Here is a 13,633-nt window from a genome sequence, read left to right as displayed (position 1 = left end):
CAGTAAGACTCAGTTTTTACAGTTTCTAACACACAATTCAACAAAACCTGACGTTTTAATCTCACAGAACGGGCATATGATTAGTGAAACTGAACAGTTCAAATTTCTAGGTGTTCAGATAGATAGTAAGCTGTCGTGGAAAGCCCACGTTCAGGATCGTGTTCAAAGACTTAATACTGCCATTTTCACTATTCGAACGGTATCAAAAGTGAGTGATACTTCGACACGTAAATTAGTCTACTTTGCTTAGTTTCATTCACTTATGTCGTATGGTATTATGTTTTGGGGTAACTCTTCCCATTCTAGAAGGATGTTTTTGGCTCAGAAACGGGTGGTTCGGGCAATAAGTGGTGTGAGTTCACAAACCTCTTGTCGACCTCTGTTCACAAGTCTGGGTATTTTGAAATTGGCCTCTCAATATGTATATTCCTTATTGTCGTTTCTTGTTACCAATATTAGTTTATTTCCAAGAATAAGCAGCTTTCACTCGGTTAATACTCGACAGAAATCAAACCTCCATTTGGATCGGACTTCCTTAACTCCTGTGCAAACAGGTGTGCAGTATACTGCTGCATCCATTTTCAATAAGCTGTCACTCGAATTCAAAAATCTTAGCAGTAATCCACGCGCTTTCAAATCGAAACTGAAGAGTTTCCTCATGGGTCACTCCTATTCTGTCGAGGAGTTCCATGAGAAATTAAGCTGATTCTTATTGTATTGCTGATAGCGTTTACTTAAACTTATGGACTGACTTTTTTCAGGTTCATGAACATTTATTTCTATCTGTTATTACTTTTATGTTGTAAGTTCATGTACTGACACGTTCCATAACCTTGGAGATTTGCTACTCAATTTAATCCTACGGAACTTGACGTGTAAATAAATAAATAAATAAATAAATAAATAAATGGTAGCATGGTGAAAACTGGTAGAACTTTCACACGAAAGAAATTTTTGACACATTTTGGTAGATTGTCCGTTGCTGAGGATTCGAGCTGTTCAGTTTGAAGCTAGTGCTCCACCTTAGGAATACATGAGCTTGTTGGGGTTACTTCTTTAACAGAAACGGCTAAATGCTCGGTGGCTGTCAGTGCGCGGGCAGCAATGCGATGAGCCCAGAATGGCGGGCAGTGCCAATATGGCCGACCGTACTTTCCCTACAGAGAGCCTTATGGGAGAACGCCTGGTGCCGGCTGAGATGGTTACAAGACATGAACTGGATTCTAAGAGGTCTCCAATCTCTTCATACCCATAAATAATGTGGCTTAACTTCCAGTTTCTTGACTTTGATGAAGAACTTCATGAAGGTGCCATGAGCTATCTGCAATCCCAGGTGACAGGGTATTACGCACAGTGAATTTGTCAGTTAGTTATGACTTACGGCAAATACTTAAAATGAGTTGAGGTTATGAAGAAAAACAATTCAAAGGTTTGGATTTGAGATGTTTGTATAAAATTTCTTTAATTATTCCAGTTTCTTATTTAAAACCTGAAGAATTCTGCTTCCCAGATGTTACTCGTATTTTCCTTGGCCTTACGGATTAATGGATGTAGCAAATCATAGCAAAATTACAGTCTATGAAATTCACAGGGCCACAAAAACGGGGAAATCGTTCCTTGATGGTGTGTCTTTGCAAGAAACAACCTTTAGTGTATTTTGTTGTGCGCCGAACATGTTGCTATATAACTGCAGCACCCTCAATGGACATTTTTTTATTTCACAATGTGAATACTTGCCCATTAATTGTTGTGTGACAAAAGCATATCACGCACAACTCCTTGTCGAAATGTATCAGTTAACTGTAAAAAGAGCTGCGTCGGCGGATGCTGTAATTGTGTGAAAACATGGCGCACAGTAACATTCGAATACTGTGCAAGCATCCTTATAATGCATGTTTAAGCGAGCGTCGTGTACCACTTACCATTTTCCTCCATTTTCTATACCATTCACGAACAGAGGCCTAGAAGAAAGACTGTCACTAAGTCTCTAAATGAACTCAAATTTCTCTGATTTTACAGTCTGATAATTTCGCGGGAATACGTGGGAGGGAATGATGTGTATACTTAAAAGGCAATGTCCCGACTCACTAACTAACTGACTCCTCATTGCTCAGCTCAAACCGCTAAGAACAGAAACACGAAGTTTGTAGAGGATGTGGATCTTATATTGTAGGCATCGTTTACGAAGGAATTGTCTGAAATTCTACTCTGAAGGGATAAAATAGCGGATGAAAGACTTTTTGAAAGTTATCACTATTAAGGGAAGTTTGAAGCTGGAGCTACGAAAATTAGAATTTGATTTCTCAGTCAGGAGATAAAAAAATACGTGTTCCAACATTTTGAAAATTCAGCCTCTAAGTGGGTAAAATAATGGATTAATTTTATTTAAAATAAATAACTACTAAGGGATTTTTAAGGCTACATAAATGACAACTTGTATTTCACTACTTGGTTAGAAATGAAAAATACATATTTCACTGTTTTTGGAAATTCAATCCCAAAGGGGATGAAAATTTTTAAGAAAATGTTTCGTTACATTACAAAATTTTAAAGCTAAATTTATGAAAATAGGTATTTCACATCTCGGCTCGATATACGGAAATGTTTTTTAGGAGATGAAAGTTGCTGTGGAAATACCTCTACAAGAACGCAAAAGGTATGTTCATCAAAAACTGTAGCTACCAGAATTGCACTTTTATCAGACGTACATTCGGAGAAGACCATGCTTAAAAGGCCTTAATTGGCGTGAGAAGCTTAGAAGCCATTGCAATGCGTGAACAACATAAACATTCGATTAAGCAAAAATAAAAAAGTCTCTGCAGGCCATATAGTCTACACGAGCGAAGCAATGGCTGCTAAGCTAGTTGTGTTTTTAAAAAGTGGACGTCTATCAACACTTTTTTATTTTATTTTTTAAAATATTCTTATTGAGCAAACTTAGGATTGCGGCATGTTGATATTTGTGTCAGAATGAAAAGGAAAACTATTTCATAATATGTCTTATCTAATTTATCCCTTAACTAGACAACAGGTGGAAGGAAAACAACGAAAAGAATCATATTTTAGTGGATTGATTACACTTATGCGTTATTAAAGTAATTTGTTTATTAAAATTTCCACGACACTGAACACATAACAATTCCTTTTTTCTGTACATTTGGTCAGTCTTGTTGTAGGTACGTAATGGTTGATCAAACTGACACCTAATAATTTTAGAATCCGTCGTTACTGTCCTTGCACGTAAATTGTTTTACAGTATTGTATCAAAAATAACGTGGCTAGCGCATTTGGATACGGAAATAGTATATAAGAGTTTTTAACTCCGCTCTAAAATTCAAACACTTTACACAGAAAACAGTTCAAAAGTTTGAACAATAAAAATGTATTCATAAATTTCCTGGAATATGTTTAAGCAATAAGAAACGTGTCCACATAGTTCTGAAACGTCTTTGATAGTGGGCGAAAATCTTGTGAGCTACCAATCTTTTCACATTATAATCAAGAATAAATGTCAAACACAGTCACAAAGAAGAGCACACACGGAAAGAAAAGTGTGTCTTGATGAAATTGCGCTGTATCCACACGACGCCATCTGCATGTGTCACCAAACAGTTAGTAAAGTCATACATGAATTGTATATTGTCTTCTTTCTTCCAGTTTTTGTTGACGAAACCTGAAATAAAGAGAAAGATCCGATTATTCTGAACTGTTAACAATAGTAATGTAGTGACTGTCTTAAAACTATCAGCTGCCAGAGCAACAGACGCAAAATAGTTAAAGTTAGACTAAAGAAACATAAGCTGTGTTGAAGAAATATTTGTGTTTAAAGAAACACATGGTCTCAAAACAGGTGAAGTTGGAGATAACGAAACAAAAGCGATGTGAAAGAAATATGTGTGTTTAAAGAAATACACTGAAACATTCTATTTATTTTTTAGCAGGAAGTGCTTTTTTTTATCACCCCTGTAGATTTCTAAGTGACATCCACTGCAGTGTTTGATGGTATCCCTTCCCAAGAACACAAGACGAGGCAATAGAAATTAGCAAAGATTCAAGCCCCAATTTGGAAACGAAATATGGAGTAACAATTCAACTTTCCCTCAGATGAAATGGATGATTTTTATCTTAAGCAATGGAAGTGTCTCTTTCAAGGGTCACCACAGATTAAAAAGACGCACTTCTTCTTCGCCAAAGTACCTGATGAACTACGAAGCGATCAAAACACTTGGCGATTCAGGTATTTATTTTTGGATGTAACCTCGTCAACGCCAAGCAGTAAGGCCTCCAAAAACATCAGTAATGGGAAAATCCAACTCGCGATTTTATTACGTGACATCCTGAATGTCACGGATCAAGCCAATGGGGCAGTGTATTTAGACCCTTGCTGTCCACGTTCTACACTAATGATCTGGTAGACAATATTAATACTGAACTAAGGATTTTTCACGGATGATACAGTTATTTATAACGAAATACTACCTGAGAAAAGCTGCGTTAATACTTAACCAAATCTTGATAAGATTTCAAAATGATCCAAAAATTGTCAACTTGATTTAAACGAACAGGAAAGAAAAACGTCCTCTTCACAACCCTCCTATGCCTGCAATATCAGTGAGTCCAGGTGAAATCAGACAACTCATGCAAATCTCCGAATGTGACAATATGTGGCGATATGAAATGGACTGATCATATAGGCTCGATTGTGCCACACCTCACTTCGTTGGTTGGACAACAGGAAGAGTCACTCTACAAAGGAACCTGGTTATAAAACACTTGTGAGTCGCATCTTAGAGCATTGTTCATGTGTGTGGGACCAATAGCAAATAAGACAAACTAATTAAGGGACACTGAATATATAGAAAGAAGAGCAGCACGGATAGTGACAGGTTTGTTTCACTCATGCAAGAGCGTCACTGAAATGTTGAAGACTCTGAAATAGCAGACGCTTGAAGATCGAAGTCATTTATTTCACGAAGCATTACTTACAAAGTTTCAAGAACGAGTATTAAGTGAGGTATCTAGGAAATACTACAGCTCCTTATGTCTAGCACCCGTAGGGATCGAGAAGACAACATTAGTCTATTTAAAGGGTACACAAAGGAATTTTTGTCATTCATTTTTTCCACGCTGCACAAGCAACTGGAAAGCGAAGAAAACCTAAGGGGACTTGCAGGAGCATTTCCGCAATAATTCTTCCCCAGACCCATACGTGAATAGAACGGGAAGAAGCCTTAATGCACGGCTAGATGGTTAGCTCCTTCTACCGTGCGCTCCACAGTATTTTGCATAATGCGTATGTGGCTGTAGATAATCCAAGTTAAATTTCAACAGATGTTGTTGGAAAAAAATGGCTTTGTAAAGTAAGTACACATACAAAGTAGCATCTAAATATCTTGTAGGTACATATTTAGATCACTGTTACGTTATAAAAAGTCAGAAAGATGCAAAGCTATTACTAATCTGAAAGTACAGTGTAGTACGTAACGCAAAAGCTATACACATACACTACTGGCCATTAAAATTGCTACACCAATAAGAAATTCAGACGATAAACGGGTATTGATTGGACAAATATATTATACTAGAACTGACATGTGATTACATTTTCACGCAATTTGGGTGCATAGATCCTGAGAAATCAGTACCCAGAACAACCACCTCTGGCCGTAATAACGGCCTTGATACGCCTGGGCATTGATGCAAACAGAACTTGGATGGCGTGTACAGGTACAGCTGCCCATGCAGCTTTAATACGATACCACAGTTCATCAGGAGTAGTGACTGGCGTCTTGTGACGAGCCAGTTGCTCGGCCACCATTGACCAGACGTTTTCAGTTGGTGAGATATCTGGAGAATGTGCTGGCCAGGGCAGCAGTCGAACATTTTCTGTATCCAGAAAGGTCCGTACAGGACCTCCAACGTGCGGTCGTACATTATCCTGCTGAAATGTAGGGTTTCTCAGGGGTCGAATGAAGGGTAGAGCTACGGGTTGTAACACATCTGAAATGTAACGTCCACTGTTCAGAGTGTCGTCAATGCGAACAAGAGGTGACCGGGACGTGTAACCAATGGCACCCCATACAATCACGCCCGGTGATACGCCAGTATGGCGATGACGAATACACGCTTCCAATGTGCGTTCACTGCGATGTCGCCAAACACGAATGCGACTATCATGATGGTGTAAACAGAACCTTGATTCATCCGAAAAAATGACGTTTTGCCATTCGTGCACCCAGGTTCGTCGTTGAGTACACCATCGCAGGCGCTCCTGTCTGTGATGCAGCGTCAAGGGTAACCACAGCCACGGTCTCCGAGCTGATAGTCCATGCTCCTGCAAACCTTGTCGAACTGTTCGTGCAGATGGTTGTTGTCTTGCAAACGTCTCCATCTGTTGACTCAGGGATCGAGACGTGGCTGCACGATCCGTTACAGCCATGCGGATAAGATGCCTGCCATCTCGACTGCTAGCGTTACGAGGCCATTGGGATCCAGCACGGCGTTCCGTATTACCCTCCTGAACCCACCGATTCCATATTCTGTCATGGATCATTGGATCTCGAACAACGCGAGCAGCAATGTCGCGATACGATAAACTTCAATCGCGATAGGCTACAATCCGACCTTTATGAAAGTCGGAAACGTGATGGTACGTATTTCTCCTCCTTACACGAAGCATCACAACAACGTTTCACCAGGCATCGCCGATCAACTGCTGTTTCTGTATGAGAAATCGGTTGGAAACTTTCCTCATGTCAGCACGTTGTAGGTATCGCCACCGGCGCCCACCTTGTGTGAATGCTCTGAAAAGCTAATCATTTGCATATCACAGCATCTTCTTCCTGTCGCTTAAATTTTGCCTCTGTAGCACGTCATCTTCGTAGTGTAGCAATTTTAATGGCCAGCAGTGTAAATTCGTATATATTTCAGATCACTGCTGATGTTTTCTAAAAATAAAGGGAAAACGCTTATAGCATAATGAAATTGGTTTTGTTCAGTTTCATATAGACGCACACACACATACACGTACACATACACATACACTGCCAAAACATTATGACCACTGTCCACCGGGAGGTTGTATGCTACCTGGTGCCGTTGAGGTCACGCACGTGACGTGGTAAGAGAAGTATATGAGCGGAGCAGAGACGAATAGGGAATCATTCTTGCGACGATATTTGGTGTAAATGCGGAATCCCGTTGCTTAAGGGGGGTAGGGTATGAAACGGGCCGACTTGGAGCGGGAGAGGTACCACAGGACATTTTAATTTCCGCTGTCTATACTTTTACAAATATATTCATGAAACTTTGTGAGCATGACCAAGAAGGATTCAGGATTCACACTCGTAGCAGAGGAAGTTCAAAAACAAAACAAAATAAAAATTTTTTACATGTGAAATTTTATCATTTTTTTTACTTTGCATTTGTTGCTATACGAACACCTCTCTTCATCAGTCAGAGAGATTCTTCGATGAATTTGGCACAGCATGCGAACCTTACTTACAGGTGCATGAAACTCTAGAATTTTCCAAATTTATTTAAAAACTGTGGTAAACACTGAGATATTTAAGCATAAAATTTGAGTTTTTTCTAAACATGAAGTTTACATGTAACATCTCATTCATTTTTTCATAAATTAAATAAATTGTAGAGTTTCATACATCTGTAAGTGTGGTTTGTATGCTGTGCAAAATTCATGGAAGAATTTCTCTTACTTATGAAGAGAAGTGTACCCATAGCGACAAATGCAGTCAATAGTAAGTGGAAAAATGATAAAATTTCACATGTAAAAAATATTTGGTTTGTTATGCTTTCGAACTTCCACTGCTGTGAGAGTGAATCCTGATTCCAGAATGAGATTTTCACTCTGCAGCGGAGTGTGCGCTGATATGAAACTTCCTGGCAGATTAAAACTGTATGCCCGACCGAGACTCGAACTCGGGAACCCTTGCCTTTCGCGGGCAAGTGCTCTACCATCTGAGCTACCGAAGCACGACTCACACCCGGTACTCACAGCTTTACTTCTGCCAGTATCTCGTCTCCTACTTTCCAAACTTTACAGAAGCTCGTCTGCGAACCTTGCAGAACTAGCACTCCTGAAAGAAAGGATACTGTGGAGACATGGCTTAGCCACAGCCTGGGGGATGTTTCCAGAATGAGATTTTCACTCTGCAGCGGAGTGTGCGCTGATATGAAACTTCCTGGCAGATTAATCCTGATTCCTTCCTGGTCATGCTGAGAAAGTTGTATGAATTTGTTTGTAAAAGTATAGACAGTGGGAATTAAAATGTCCTGTGGTGTCTCTCCTGCTCCAAGTCGGCCCGCTTGACGTCCTACTCCCCTTAAACGACTTTGACAAAAGCCATATTGTTGTGCCCCAGTGCCTGGGAGCGAGAGTCTCGAAAACGGCGAAGCTGCTCGCGTGCAACTGTGCTGTGTGGAAAGTGGTTGAAGAATGCTGGAACTACTAGTAGGCGACAATAAGTTTGGTGTCCATTCCTCATCACAGAACATAGGGATCGGGAGCTTGCCTGCACTTTAGCAAGATAAGCGTCGTTCTGTGGCAGACCTCATGATAGTGCTGGCGCAGGCTCAATTGTTTTTGGAGCACGCCGTCCAGCGCACGGTGTCGAAGCTGGTGTTCTGCAGCAGAGGACCCCAAAGGGTTCTCATGTTGATCCAACAACAACGTCAGTTATGATTACAGTGGGCACGGAATCATCGAGATTGGACCGCGGATCAATGGAATTGTGTCGCCTGGTCGGATGAATCCCGTTCATTCTTAAATAAGGTTGATGGTCGTGTCCCGAACGGCTACTCGAAACTTCCAGCGCTCCACGGACGCAGGCAGGTGGGAGCAGTGTTATGTTATGGGGGAGATTCACTTGGGCTCCCATGGGATCTGCGGTAGTAATGGAAGACACCACTTGTGAGCCTTTATGCTTGACGTCTTCCCCAACAGCGGTGGCATCATGCAGCAGGACAACTGTCCTTATTGGGAGGCCAGAACTGTGCTGCAATGGTTTGAGGAGTGTGATTGTGAACTCACATTGATGACTTGGCCACCATATTCGGCTTATCTGAGTCCGATGAAACTCAACTGTGAGTCTATCGGGCGCCAGCTCAGAGCCTGAAAACGAACGTGCCGTAAAATACGGGAAGTGCGGGACCTGTGCGTAGGCACCTGGTGCCACAAATATTTGGAAACCTATCAAGTACTTGTCACATACAAGCACGCAGAATCACTGCTTAGCCGGGTTCCAGAGATGGTCCAACACGCTTTTAAGCAGATGGTCATAATGTTTCGGCTCATCAGTGTACATTACAGTTGATGTTGTTGTGGTCTTCAGTCCTGAGACTGGCTTGATGCAGCTCTACATGCTACTCTATTCAGTGTGTAACGCCGGAAATGCATATCCTCCTATTTTCATCTACTGCACTGCAAATTTTTTTCCTTATTTTGTTACCTGAAGATGTAGCATTTCTGTGTCTTTGTATATCGTAATTGTTTTACTATTTGTATATATATGCATTTATGTCGATGTATAATTGGTTTGGTGAATATTATTTGTATTTATACGCTGGGTCTGGCCTAGGGAAAACTATGCTATCGAACGAATACATCCATAGGTCGTGTGGAGAACCAAAGTATTTACGATCTTTGGTAGTGTTAACTCCGTCGCGTGGAGCGCGGGCAGAGGGGAGTCTGGCTGGAGTAGTGCAGTGGAGCAGGTGTGTTGAGTGACGCTCCCGCGAGTTGCCGCGCTTTCGGGTTTGGCAGCATGTAATTGCGCTCGAATTGCTATGATAGTTTCTGACACGGTGTCGCGGACGGGAAGCATTAGCTGGCGCACATCAAGAGCCCGTTTCGCCCGGTGACCGTGTCGAGAAGAAGGCGCGCCAACATCCAGCTTCTGTAACAGCGACGGCCGACAATGAGTGACTGTCGCCACCTCCTCGATCGACGGCTTCAAACCTTCAATCAACCAACAAGGAAGACTGGAAGCACGTAAAGATTTATAACTGTATGGCAGACCTCAGCTTTTCAAACTGTTCCATTTTCGTAACTATAATTACAGCAACTTAGCATGAACATTTGTTGCTCATTGTCCCAATTGCATTACCAAGCAGGGTCCCTTCCTTTTCCGAAATGAACCCGAGTGTCGTCGAAATTCAAACGCCAGCATTAAAGTAATATCATTCGATTTCACTGCTTTAATTTCAAAGTTCAGTTAACGTATTCATAGCTGGCTACACTATTTAGATTACACAAGCACAAATTAAGAGTGCGAGTTCTGTTACCATATTTTAGCTGACCTGTGATTACAGCTCAGCTTGGTACGTACTAAATTTTACTATTGTTAATTGTTCAGAATCATTAAATTCAAGTTCAAAGTTAAATCTCTTATTTCTAAATTGCGTAGATTCAAGTAGCTTTTGAAGTGATTGTTGAGGTAGCCCAAGGCTAACCTTACTTTATTGAATTTCGTAGTGCTTCAGAAACAAAGCTCACTATTAATTTCAGTCACTAAATTAACTTTCAATTTAAGTCAATTTAATTAACTTTCAATTAAGTCAGAGTGTACCGAAATTTATTACTTCTGACAAACTTTCAGTTTTCACACTACACGTGTCAACCTTCAGTTGCCACGCCTCTAGTGCTAATTATATGTGCAATAACCTTTCCTTTTCAGTTACTATAGTAATTGTCCATAGGACTGGCGACCGTAATTTTCCCCATATCTCAAATATCTAATTACCACTAGTTAATTGTTAACGTAACAGCCGCACATTTACTTTCTTTATTAACTTTACCCCTTTTCAAAATTAATTTCCACCAGTTTCATTTGCATTTTTCCTCTTTACCGACAGATTAACTTCGGTGACGATTGCTTTTCCCAAATTTCCATTAGGTACACGCGGTTTAATTTTTCACTGTCATTAAGGTCGGTAAGTGAGGGGGAGGTTACAAGTGCAAGCTTCTTCATCTCCCAGTACTTACTACAACCTACATCGTTCTGAATCTGCTTAGTGTATTCATCTCTTGGTCTCCCTCTACGATTTTTAACCTTCACGCTGCCCGCCAATGCTAAATTTGTGATCCCTCGATGCCTCAGAACATGTCCTACCAACCGGTCCCTTCTTCTTGTGAAGTTGTGCCATAAACTCCTCTTCTCCCCAATTCTATTTAATACCTCCTCATTAGGTATGTGATCTACCCATCCAATCTTCACCATTCTTCTGTAGCACCACATTTCGAAAACTTCTATTCACTTCTTGTGCAAACTATTTATCGTCCATGTTTCACTTCCATACATGGCTACACTCCATACAAATACTTTCAGAAACGACTTCCTGACACTTAAATCTATACTCGATGTTAACAAACGTTTCTTCTTCAGAAACGCTTTCCTTGCCATTGCCAGTCTACATTTTATATCCTCTCTACTTCGACCATCGTCAGCTATTTTGCTCCCCAAATAGCAAAACTCCGTTACTACTTTAAGTGTCTCATTTCCTAATCTAATTCCCTCAGCATCACCCGACTTAATTCGACTACAGTCCATTATCCTCGTTTTGCTTTTGTTGATGTTAATCTTACATCCTCTTATCAGGGCACTGTCCATTCCGTTCAACTGCTCTTCCAAGTCCTTTGCTGTCTCTGACAGAATTACAATGTGATCATGAACCTCAAAGTTTTTATTTCTTCTCCATGGATTTTAATACCTACTCCGTATTTTTCTTTTGTTTCCTTTACTGCTTACTCAATATAATAACATCAGGGAGAGGCTACAACCCTGTCTCACTCCCTTCCCAACTATTGCTTCCCTTTCATGCCCCTCGACTCTTATGACTGCCATCTGGTTTCTGTACAAATTGTAAATAGCCTTTCGTTCCCTGTATTTTACCCCTGCCACCTTTAGAATTTGAAAGAGAGTATTCCAGTCAACGTTGTCAAAAGCTTTCTCCAAGTCTACAAATGCTAGAAACGTAGGTTTGCCTTTCCTTAATCTAGCTTCTAAGAGAAGTCGTAGGGACAGTATTGCCACACGTGTTCCAACATTTCCACGCAATCCAAACGTTACAGTTATGAATATAATATTAGGTTTTACCTTCTCGTCGACGTTGAGATCGTTAAAGATGGAATAGACCAACAGATTGTGGGAGAGTGGGGAAGAAAATCAGCCATTTCCTTTCAAAGAAACCATCCGGGAATTTACCTAAATCTGCACTGTCGGACGCAAATTTGCAACGCTATCATTTGGAATACAGGCCCTGTGTCCACTACTACGAGTACACACAGTCTCTTTGTCTCGAGTGCACACCTGGATTGGTACGGCAGTATCTTAATGTCATGTTCCGTTTACATACCTACTGATTAACTTGTTAAATTGGATGGTGTCATGGTCACATTCAGCTTCACTTAGTTCTCGACTGTCTGAGAATCCAGAAGGTGGCTGGAGATGATAACTGGAGAAACTGGCATCACCTTCAGCGGAGCTTGTTTCCGAGCTGAAAAAAAAGGAGCTTCGTTGTATTTGTAATTACTAGTACTGTAATAGCTCAGTATTAGCTATTAGAATATACAGGGAGTGTGTAAAGTCCGGGTACACTTTCAGTTATTTATTGTACAGGAGCCAAACATTGTACAGATATCATACATATGTCATTTTGAAGAGAAACCCTGAAAGGGTTTTTCATGTATCCCGCCACAGCGTAGTTTGGTAATTTGCCGATAGTCAGCGCTAGTCGCAAACATGACGAGTTCAGGTGCGGAGTGAGCTTTCTGTGCGTTGGAGTTCGACAGAAACAAGTGTGCTACAGCTGTTCAACGGATGTGTGACTTTTTTCTGTGGGGACACATTAAAGATCTGGTGTATGTAGCGCCTCTACCGCGTGATGTAGCAGAGTTCCGCGAGAGAATACGGGAAGCCACTGCCACAGTCGACGATGCCATGCTGGGACGCGCATGCCAAGAATTTGATTTCCGTATTGACGTCTGCCGGGTCATTCATGGTTCGCATATCGAATGTTTGTAAAAAAAAAAAAAAAATGTAAGTGTTCCCGGATTTTATGTACACCCTGTATATGTAAGAGTGTAAATCTTAACAAACACTTAAAATTGAATGTTTTCACTTGCAGTACTTAACTAACAGTACAAATAAATCAGCAAGTAAAAGAGCCATCAAACATGGCACATATTAAAGTAAGTATGAAATACATTCACATATATATCCAACGAGAAATTATATTTTTGTGTGGGGTAAAAAAGGAGGGAGGGGGGGAGGGATGGGGAGAGAGGGAGAGAGGGAGATAGAGAGAGAGAGAGAGAGAGAGAGAGAGAGAGAGAGAGCTTCAACAATTCAGCAGATCAATAACGCCTTGTTATACCTCTGACCTTAATGCAAGCGCTGTTGAATGTCCCCTGAGGAATATCGTGCCAAATTATAGAAGAGCGTAGGGTCCAAAAGATTGGAAAAGGGCACAGGTCATCCCCGTTTTCAAGAAGGGACGTCGAACAAATGTGCAGAACTATAGACCTACATCTCTAACGTCAATCAGTTGTAGAATGTTGGAACACGTATTATGTTCGAGTATAATGACTTTTCTGGAGACTAGAAATCTACTCTGT

The 13,633-nt window shown here is 40.8% G+C and overlaps 1 protein-coding gene across 1 annotated transcript in view; it reads right to left on the bottom strand.

Annotated features, from left to right (window-relative positions):
• Nucleotides 1-3,200: 3,200 nt before the first annotated feature.
• LOC124598566 (Down syndrome cell adhesion molecule-like protein Dscam2) overlaps nucleotides 3,201-13,633 on the bottom strand; it is a 366,134-nt gene continuing 355,701 nt past the window's right edge. The window contains exons 34-35 of the mRNA XM_047136009.1: nucleotides 12,373-12,513; nucleotides 3,201-3,673 (exon numbers count right to left, since the gene is read on the bottom strand). The gene's annotated coding sequence lies outside the window, so the exon portion shown is untranslated. The remainder of the gene's footprint in view (nucleotides 3,674-12,372; nucleotides 12,514-13,633) is intronic.

This window comes from Schistocerca americana, chromosome 1 (assembly GCF_021461395.2).
Source record: "Schistocerca americana isolate TAMUIC-IGC-003095 chromosome 1, iqSchAmer2.1, whole genome shotgun sequence".
Lineage (NCBI taxonomy): Eukaryota > Metazoa > Arthropoda > Insecta > Orthoptera > Acrididae > Schistocerca > Schistocerca americana.
Note: the sequence above shows the minus strand (reverse complement) of the source record. Positions and strands in the feature narration are given on the sequence as shown.